A 10,869-nucleotide genomic window follows, 5' to 3' on the forward strand; every position below is an offset into this window, starting at 1 on the left:
CCGCTATAGGTATTTATTTAGAACGTAAAATGTGAACCTTTAGCGGCGCTTTTTGACCGCCGCTATAGGATTTTTTTTTTTTTTCCCAGTGGGTTTTAAAACTGCTCTTTGCTTGTAAATAAGTTCACAAACCTGTTATAAAAGACATGTAATAGTTTTAGCTCTACTAACACAATATCACGAATGTAATTAATTAACAACACCATAAATGTCTTGAAACTAACATAATATTGACATAAAAATATATTATCAAATACATAACATTGTCTATAACCACCATATTTAAATTAACAAAAAAAAGATGTGGTCATTTGAATAAAACAACTGCTGAAATTAATCTAATACTATAATCAAAATTCTAAAGTGTTTAAAAATGTCTTTCAACACTTGCAAGAAATGCGGTTGTTCTTCCATAGTTCTCTGTACACAAAAAAGCCCAAGAACTCCAAGATAAAACTTATAAGCTTCTTGGTTGATAAGATGCGGCTGATGATTTGGGGAGAGCTGGAGATTGTTCGATCAGAGCATCCTACATACAAAGTATGATTACTTAATAAGTGCATATAAATGAAATAGAATGACAAGAAAATATTATGAAGGTAAAAAATGGGAAGAAGTTAAATGAAGACATGTTTCTTGATCTGGGGTAAAAAAAAAAAAAAAGTTATTTAAGCTGGCAGTGTTTAAGATGATAGAGGAGATAAGGTTGCTGATGGTCTCAATGACAACAAGCAGTAATAGTGATAACCATGTAAAGAACAACACACTCACACTTAATAGTGATTGTTAAAGGTGGCCAAACCATGCTCATGTTGGTAGTAAGGACAACAAAAAGAGGACAACCATGATTGTGACAATGTTGGTGGGAGAGGCAATTGCCAATGGCATTAGGCTTGCAATTGAAGCACCAATACTTTTAATTGGGATTGCATTTTCATGACGAAAGACTAATGAAGTTTACTAATAAGCAGTTAATTGTGGGGGGGAAACAGTATATTTCAGATTCAAATTTTAGGGATGATGGATCCCATTTGGTCACCATGGTTGCCTTGCGCATGTTCCCAATTAAGTAGTGTAAAATTGTTCTATAATTGTAATATATATCTATATCATACTTTACAGGCAGCAACTATACTTTAACCTAATCAACTATAATGTGATTTCATGAAAACACAAATCAAGAGTTAACCTACATTTTATTTACATAATTTCACATCAATTTAAGAAATAAATCATCTTTAACCATTCACTTTTAACTATGTTCCAAATCAAACAATGAATTTAAATGCATAGAGAAGTTATCAATACATTTGGTAACTATAACATCATTACTAGCAATATTCTTTAGGAATGGACATCTCTTTAAATATGCAATTCCATTTTAGCATTCCATATGTGTGAAAAAGATAGAGAGAAGCCCCTAAAATGAATTAATCAAATAAAACAACTCAACAACAATCATCTTTACTCATTCACTTTTAGCTATGTTCCTAATCAAACAATGAATTTAAATGCATAGAGAAGTTATCAATACATTTGGTAACTATAACATCATTACTAGTAATATTCTTTAGGAATGGACATCTCTTTAAATATGTAATTCCATTTTAGCGTTCCATATGTGTGAAAAAGATATAGAGAAGCCTTTAAAATGAATTAATCAAATAAAAACAACTCAATAACAATCATCCAACATTACACAAAATAGTCAACACTCCCAATATCAGCTAAAACCACCTTATTACTCCATGCAAGCCACCTGCTTGCCCCAATTCAACAACCCACCACAAACACACACACACACACACACACACAGAGAAAGAGAACCTTAAGTTTTTCACCAACTTCACTTGTTTTGATCACACAAACTTATAGTGTCTCTTCTTTTTGCAATCTGCCAACAAGAAAAGAATATATATATATATATATATATATCTAAGTTAATTTTCAAACAAGACTCATTTCAAAGCAATTTAACTGAGAGTGAGTCACAAAGGAAGCTTATCTAGATACAACACACAAGTTTATGCTAGTATATTTGCACCAAAATGATAAATAAATAAATAAAAGAATTTGGTATGAAATTACAGCATAATCTCATTAAATGAAATTACTAATTATCTCATTAATAGCATCCAAAATAAAATTACAACATAAGTGCTTATGTGTTGATTCTTTTTGTAAGTGTGTATATCCATGATGATTGTAGAATAGTATTGTGAGGGATTTTCCTTTTATAGTTCCATAGTGAATGTCCCTTTTGCCCCATCACCCTATGGATCAAACAAACAAAGTGAAGCTTCTTTCTTTAGATCCTTTGAGTTTTGACTAAAAACAATGGATCTCATTGTAAAATCAAGGTCCAAAGTTAGCTTCTTTATAGACAAACAAATATAAATGAATTTTTTATCAAGCCAAGTGCAAGATATTTATGAGCAATTTGGTGCATTTACAATCCTAGAAAGTTAATGGATCTCATTGTATTGAAAAGTAACAAAAGCAAATAAATAATCATTTCTTTAACTAACTCATGTATAGCTTTCCAATTGAATATAATATATAAAAGGAATGATTTGAAGATTTATTTATAGAATAGCATGATCTTGAATTTCTATTCGTCCCTGCCTCTTAACAGTGCTGAAATCACTCTCTATTTCAGCAAAGTTGGTTCCCATTAAAAAATAGGAATAAATCCAACCAAAAGATGTGCTATAAATAAAAATATAGGAAGTGGGATCACACAGCCTTGGTGCTTGTCAATTAGTCATACATTAGAAATTGATGATAATAATAAACAAATGGAAAGGAGGGTGAGAGGCAAAGAAAAAGAATTGGCTTTATGAGAAAGTTCCAAATTTGGATATAATTTTGATGGAGATAATTAAATAAATAACTTTCTAACAGCTTTTTAATTTTTAATTATAAGAAGAAATCATATCATTGATATCTCAACAGTAGTGCTAAGTACCAATGCTTTAACCTTCAATCCAAAAACCAACCTCCTTTTAAGAATATCAATACTATTGGTTTCTAAGATGAACTCAAGGTCACTGATATAGTATGTTCTAATTTGAAATATATTATTATGATAAAATGCATAATGTCATTTAAAAATAAAAGCTAAGGGGCATGCAGTCACTAGTCAAACCTATGAAACAATTTATGCCACTTACTATTTTATTAAGGTTGGTGGATTCAGCAAAAAAGCCCATTGGAAGAGGCCAATGTAGAATGCTCTAATATAAACTCACGCCCAAAAAAAAAAAAAAAAAAACCAAGGCTTTGGGATTTTCTTTTTGGGTCGTCGAAAAAGGCCCAGTTAGACTACAACAAAAACATCTGAGGGCAAAATTCCAGCCATTGGCATTTCTCAGAGTTCAACATACTATAAAAAAGAAAAAAAAGAATTTTGGGTTTGAAGGAAGGAAGGAATTCATGAAGGGATTTTTAAGCTCTTTCACTGTAAGTCATATCATGGTTTGGTCAGCTTCATATAGACTCCACTCCATATATTTCAGACTCAAATTATTAGTAAAGAATAAAATATATAGGAATTCAAGCCTATTCAGCATTTAAAAAAAAAAACCTAAATAAAGAAGAACGAAATATATTAAAAACCTATAAATTATGCATACAACTAATAGTAACAGCATTTTCAATGTATTTCAAAAAAAAAAATAAGACCTATGCTTATCCCAATTCCCAAACCCTCCCCAATAGAAAACTAGTTTAAAGCTCAACTACATCAACCTTCATGATTAGGAAGCTAAAATTTGAAGCTTTTAGGGAAAGAACTCTACAATTCACTAATCATGCTTTATAAATCTACCACTTTAAAGCATTGTTTAACACAATTTGTCAAACACTCAAAAGCCAAAAAAGCTAAAGAGCTTCTCAGTTAAAACTCTATATTACAAACTACTAAAACTCTATAATTAAAACTCTCTTCCTAAAGTAATGCCAAACATGCATATAATTTTATCAATTTCATTTGATTGTCAAAATTTCTTAGTGGAATAGCAAGTTAAAAGTTCAACATTGCAGACAGATCATATAAAAAGAGGTTAACTTTTTAGAAAAACATTCCAAAAAAATCAGTGAATAGAAAAATCCAAAAAAATAAAACCACTGTGAATGATCCAAAGGCACTATATCAATTGCAGCCAAAAAAAAAAAAAAAAAAAAAAAAAAAAAACCCTATAAATTATAAGCTCTAACTTCCCCCAGTCTAGTAAAAGAGAATGCTTGTTCCACTAAATGAGTCCTTATAAACTCTCATGATTGAAGTCAGTCCAGAAACCTTACAGCTACAATACTCTCTAAATATGCTCAAATTACTCCAAAAGGCATACTTTAAAATTATCCAAGAAATTCCTCATCATCTAATAATTCTATTGCTAATACTTTCGGGTTCAGATGTAAAGCTGGCTGCTTTTACATTATCATTCATGTAGATATTTCATGCCATATTTTTACAATACAAACATGAAACCAACACATATATTAGAAGTATTAAAGTATTACTTAGCCTAGGTGGAGCCTAGCAAAAATTATTTGATAAAATAATGAACATTAACCATGGGTCACAGTGTCAGTGGAGCCCAGAAGTATTCAAGACAAACTTAGCGTCGAGGTCTAACTCTTACTTTTATCATTACAAATATGGACCTAACATGAACTAGAAATTTTGGAGGTTTTCAATTATCTTAAATATGCAAGGATATTGGTTGATTTACTGAATTGGTGTCTAAACCAGCCACAACTTAGGAACATTCATCATTAATAATGGTCAAGTGACTGAGTTTAACTGAAATTTTGGTCATTAAGAACTGTGACAATAAGCTTATACTTCTCAAAATTGTAGTTCACAAGGCTAACTGGCTTATGAAACACTCCAGAATTTAAGTTGACAGGAACCTTAAAATTTTAAGAACCAAAGATCAAATCAAAACAGAGCACCCATGTTCACTTTTTGTTAGCTTTTACACAACTGTGTTGACAATCTTATGACAAAATCAAACTCATTATATGCTACACTAGTATTTTGAGCATTCAAATGCAATGGACAACCCCACATACTTGTACCAAGTAATGCTACCATTGAAGCCATGAGTCTCACAGTAACAGCCATTGTCCCCAACAGAAAATTTTACTGACTCCCTGAAAACCAAAGATTTAATCTTCAGCCCCGCTAAAAAGAATTGTGAAAACATAATTGTGAAAACCAAAGATAGCATATTTCAAAAAAATGTTAATTAAGTTTGTTAAGAAATATTTTGCTTCATGTGAAGAATAATAGTACTTAAAAAAAGATAAAAGTTTAAAAATTAGTTCTCAAGGGTCCAATAACCTTTTTCCTTTTTTTTTTTTGGAAAAATGCTTGTTTACTATTATTTTTCCCACAAATCAGTGAAATAATTTTAAAATCTTGGTTTTATTTTAGTATCTTGAGAACCATGTATAAAATTTTAAATCTAATAGAGTTTACTCAACTTAATTGGTAGACCGAAATTATTAGTAGTTTTTTAGAAGGTTTGTGGCCTGTGTTTTGACAAAAGTCGTCTTAACTTGTGAAATTTACAAAGCAAATAACTTGTAACTAGAGGAAAATGGGGATTATAAAAAATTATATATTAGCTGAAAGATGATAAATTTTGAATGCAAGAGGATTTTGCCATTTTAGGTGTATGTGTGACAGACAGTGTGAGGAAATTGATTGCAAACTCAAAAAAAAAAAAAAAAGAAAAAAAAAAAAAGCGATGATAATCCAATCAGACTATTTTACTGCAATAATATTTTACATACATACATACATTATATTCATAGATGGCGTTGGGTACTTCCAACCATGCGTAAATAAGCTAAATTCTATTCTCGAAATTTATTAGTAAACAAAAAAACAAACTGACACACATTCTTCTTTTTTTTTTTTTTTTTTTTTCCTAATCTTCAATATCATCCCTAAAATTTAACAGAGATTTATTAGAGCACTTTATTAGAGCACTTGGTATGACGGAAAATGCAAGTTAACAGAAATGTTTTTTCAACTGACAAAATTCCCAATAGAGTGAAAAAGTTAAGCAAAATCACCAAATAAAAATTAACAAAGCATTATAACTACCGAGACAGATTTAACCAAATCACAAATTTTTCCAAATTAACATTTAACAACCATTTAACTTGGATTAAACCCAATTACAAGAGTGTCCAATTTTTTCAACGTGCCCATGATTCTTAGCTTATATAACACTAATAAATAAATAAATAAATAAATCAAAACTAAAAAAAATAAAAATAAAAAATAAAAATAAACATGCTGAAGATGGTAGTACATTAGGGTACAATGAGTGAGAATACATACGAATTTGGAGAGGGACCCTAAAAAGCGAGGATTTGAAAACCCAATTGAGCTGCCATGAAATTTGGCAGTGGCAGTGGCAAAGTGAGAACCGTTTGATGGTAGAGCACTTGGTAATAACTCATTACCAGCCCTACCGTTTGATGGTAGGGATTGACCCTAAACATTTTCACTCTATTGCTAATAATACTTGCATTTATTGGAGCACTTTTTTTAAATAACTCATTCCCTAAAATTTTTTTAGTAGCATCCATGGCTTAATAAAGTATCTTAGTGTCTGTTTGTTACTTATTATTATTTTTTTGTAAGTGATAAAAATTTCACTATAGTACCAATGGAATTGACTTGCTAGCTCTAACAATAGTGTTCCATAGAAAAGACTCCAATCCCTCCACCCCCAAAGAAAAAAACATGATAATGAATAGCCATTGTTTTGACTTAATCATTATAGTTTAGCATAAATTCTCATAATGACAAGCTAGCAGAAATTAGTATAAGGACGAACAAGAAATTCAACTGGTAGTGGAGGTTTGAGAGAATTTACTACGTTGCATTAGTGGAGAAGATTAAATTTGAATAACAAAATTTTATTCAAAAGTTGAGTCATAAATCCAAAAAGGAAAAACCTAAGATTCAGTGAGAAGAGAATAAAGTTAATCTAATTCAAATTATTCACTGGAAAATTTAAACTAACACATAGAGGACAAACACAAAGATGTCAATAACAATGAACCAAGACAAAACCTTCAAAGCCACATACCTATACCAATCAAACTCATTACAAACTAATTGTATTTTATACAATGAATTCACTTCAATTGGAATTCCTAGAACACCAGGTTGAACCATAGAGACATAGAACCCAGTCCCTAAATTCGTATGGCTTAATTAGGGGAAAAGTAACCCCAGTTCAATCTTAATAGATTCTTTGTTAGTAACAATACGATATTTAAGTTCACTATTGAAATAAACAAAAAATCCACATTATAGAATTTCCATGCTTAGCCCATTGTACATCACTTTCCTCTAAAATAAAATCAGGTAAATACGTAGTTATAGTGGGGGTAACAAAACATAGGTAATAATACTATGTTGACTACTTTGCAAAAACTTGTAGGTTGAAGTGAAGGTACCAATGTCAGAGGCTGAATTCATTCAACTACATGAGACAGCCCAAATAGTAACTTCATGAATATTGCACAAAGAACATATCAGCTATTCGTAACTTGAAAAGAAGTAAGAGAAGCTACCAAATATATAATTTTAGTAATTTAAAAAGATACTTTACCTATTTTAATAATTTATTTTACAATACACTTTCAAAACAACTACATTTTATAAAATCCACGTTTTATATTATTGATCCTGCCAAAACAGGGCCCTGAGAGAGGTGACTTGGTGATATCTCCGTCCTCTCACCATTACAATGGTCACTATTTTTTTTGGTGTAAAAGCACCAATAATCATCAATAAAGCATACAAACATGAGAAATTTGATCAGTTCATCAGTCACTATTCACTGCAGAAGCAAGTATTGCAACAGAAGTGAATTAACATCTGAATAGCTATAATACCAAACACAGCAATGTTGAAAATTAAAAATAAATAAACAAAGAAAAAGCTAAGTTCAATATCTATCCTGTAGCCCCATAGGAAACTGCACAAACATCAACTTGGAGTAAAAGTTTCAGTAATCATGCATGATTGTGACAATGCACCAAATGAATTTTGAACTTATCATACTTTATTTAAAGAGCCAAGCTGTACAACTCCATGCGGGCAACAGAAACAACAACGATAGTCTACAGGACAAAACAAGAACAATATTGTTAAAAGGATATGAAAGTGGATTAGTGAAAACCAGAAACCATAAAAACAGAGAAAAACAAGATACATCAATGGAAATGTTGGACCACCTAAAACCATATCTCCTACCATGCAGCCATCAACTTATCACAATACAACTATTAATAAGTCATCTGTTTATTCATCTCTGTTGTCCAAATGTTAATAAATTGTACCTCAGGTTATGATAAGTCAGTAACATACGTAGCAAATTAGGAGTTGAATGAATACCTTATTCTAATTGATATTCTACAAGGTAAGGTTAGTTTAATCTGAGTAGCCTATCAGAGTGGCATGCACCACTACTGTTAGTCCAAGCAGAATAAAAGCATGCATTGGTCCAATGGTTGGAACACATTCAGACACTTAGGTGTGGCACATGGACAAACAAATAGTATCTTGTGATTCACAGTAATATATATATATATCAACATGCTTTAAGTAAACAAACTTCAGTAAATTAACTGGTTGTTCCATTATCAATCTCACAAGCCAATTAAATACTAACGCAACAAATAAACATCAGGTCCATTGTATTTCTCATAGATAATGCCACCGTCACCACCACCACCACCCACAGCCGCAACCCCAACCACCAAATCCACAACTGCATCACCACTACCAGTCGGGAAAATAAAAACAAAAACACCACCCCCCGTTGAAATCAAAAAGCCATTAAAATGCACACAACCATGCTTAGCCCATTGTATACACTGTTTGACTCAAAATTGAAACAAAGCTGATATAAGATCAGTCATTATCATCAACATAAGAATTTCCAAAGAAACCCAACTAAGTTCAAAATTGTAAACAAAAACAAAAACATCTAAAAAACAAAACACCTAAAAAAATAAAAACAAAAACACTACCCCCCGTTGAAATCAGTCTATAACTTTGAAGAAATGGTAAAATGCAGATACCCAGAAACCAAAACATCTAAAAAAAGCAATCTTTAACACAAATTGAAGCGATAAATGTACAAACAAAAACAAAAACAAAAAGCCAGACCTGGAACTTTGCGAACCAAGTTGGACAAAACTGAGTGGTCGAATTCAAAGCTCAAAGGAATGTTGATCGGAAAGGCCAATCAAGGTCTAGAGGGAGATCTCGGTAAGGGTTTTTGATGAGGAGCAACCCGCCTCTACTGATGGCGGTGCCGGTTTGAGGCGATGAGATCAGGTTGCTCAAGCCATTGGTTTCTGTCAAGAGGGAAGGTTCTAGATTAGGGGCATGAACCGTTAGGGTTAGAAAGGATAAGAGAAATGGGTCGGGCTAGACCTAACCCATTTCTTTTTGGACCTAACTAGGCTCGATTTTTGGGTGGTGGTGGTGGTTGTGGTTGGGGGTTGGGAGGTGGTGGTGGTGGTGGCTGTGGTTGTGGGTTTGTGGGCAGTGGTAGAAATGAGACAGTGAGGAGATTTTCAGTGTCTGAGAGAAAGAGAGAGAGTGTGGGAGACAGAGGGAAAACGAAGAGGCGCTAAAATGAATAGGGAAAAAAAAACAGAGGGAAAATTTAGGATCGGGTGTGGGAAATGTAAGGGCCTATTGCGGCGGGTCATTGACCCGCCGCTATAGCTAACCTTTGGGCCGCTGAAACACGTTTATTACGGCGGGATATTGGCCCGCCGCTGTAGCGCGCCGCAATAGCTATAACTATTGCGGCGGGCTATTGGCCCGCCGCAATAGATCTCCTGTACAGCGGCTGGCCCAATTCGCGCCGCAATAGGGCGACCTATAGCGGCTGTTTTGGCACCCGCCGCAATAGGTCCGCCGCAACTGCTTGATTTTCTTGTAGTGGAGGAAGATTGTAACACTTTGATCAGAGAGGAACTAGACGATAAGACAAAACTCAACGACATCTGGCAACGGATCATGATCACTTCCGGTGGAACTAATTCATGGCTTGGGCTCGTGGCTTCAATGGGTGGACAACATGGTACTAATTCATGGTAATGGTCTACGAAGTGAAGCGGTGAAATGTCTCAGCACAAGGATGAAGGAGATCGCATGGTGATGTAACAGTTAGGCGACACCATGATACTGTATGACTGTAAATTGTAAACGATGGGGGACTATGTAGCATTTCAATGAATTGATGCCATAAATGTAACCACTGAGATGCATGAAAAAATGGGAGGATTATTAGTGCATAATCTTCCTGGATACAAGTAAAGGAATTTTACTTGTTGAAGAGACTGAGTTAATAATGTGTCCATGAGCGCTGAATTTATGATTGTAGTTCACGTACTTGTCACCCATGTGTCATTGAGCTCCTGAATTTATGATTCTAGTTCAAGACTCGATTATCTTTATCTTTGTTTTGATTAGGAAAAAAGACACCTTCTTAACCTAGGCTTGGCAATAAAATAAATTAGATAGAAGTGACTAATCACATCTTAGAAATCCCAATGATTGGTTGTGATTCATAATTAAAATGAATCGTTGATAATTCTTTTACACAGTGCACATAAGGTTCACATAGTCATCACGCATTTGTATATGATTTCTTCTCCAAATAGAAGGAAGGAGGGAAGGAGAGGCCCACATAGTCTTCTCTATTCTCATCCATACATCATGATGGAACATCGTGTCGTCGTAGCACTAAAAGGGTGGTTGAAATCATCGCTTTTGTTAAACGGAGTATTGACAAGAGTAAAGCATGTAAT

The 10,869-nt window shown here is 33.1% G+C and overlaps 1 long non-coding RNA gene across 1 annotated transcript; it reads right to left on the minus strand.

The window, feature by feature from the left end:
- Positions 1-209: 209 nt before the first annotated feature.
- Positions 210-9,702, minus strand: LOC126713600 (uncharacterized). Its single transcript, XR_007651383.1, has 4 exons — positions 9,212-9,702; positions 8,102-8,160; positions 1,828-1,894; positions 210-529 (listed from the first exon to the last, which is right to left on the minus strand). It is a non-coding gene; the product is annotated as an uncharacterized LOC126713600 (long non-coding RNA).
- Between the last annotated feature and the right edge of the window lie 1,167 nt (positions 9,703-10,869).

The sequence above is a fragment of the Quercus robur genome, chromosome 2 (genome assembly GCF_932294415.1).
Source record: "Quercus robur chromosome 2, dhQueRobu3.1, whole genome shotgun sequence".
Classification (NCBI taxonomy): domain Eukaryota; kingdom Viridiplantae; phylum Streptophyta; class Magnoliopsida; order Fagales; family Fagaceae; genus Quercus; species Quercus robur.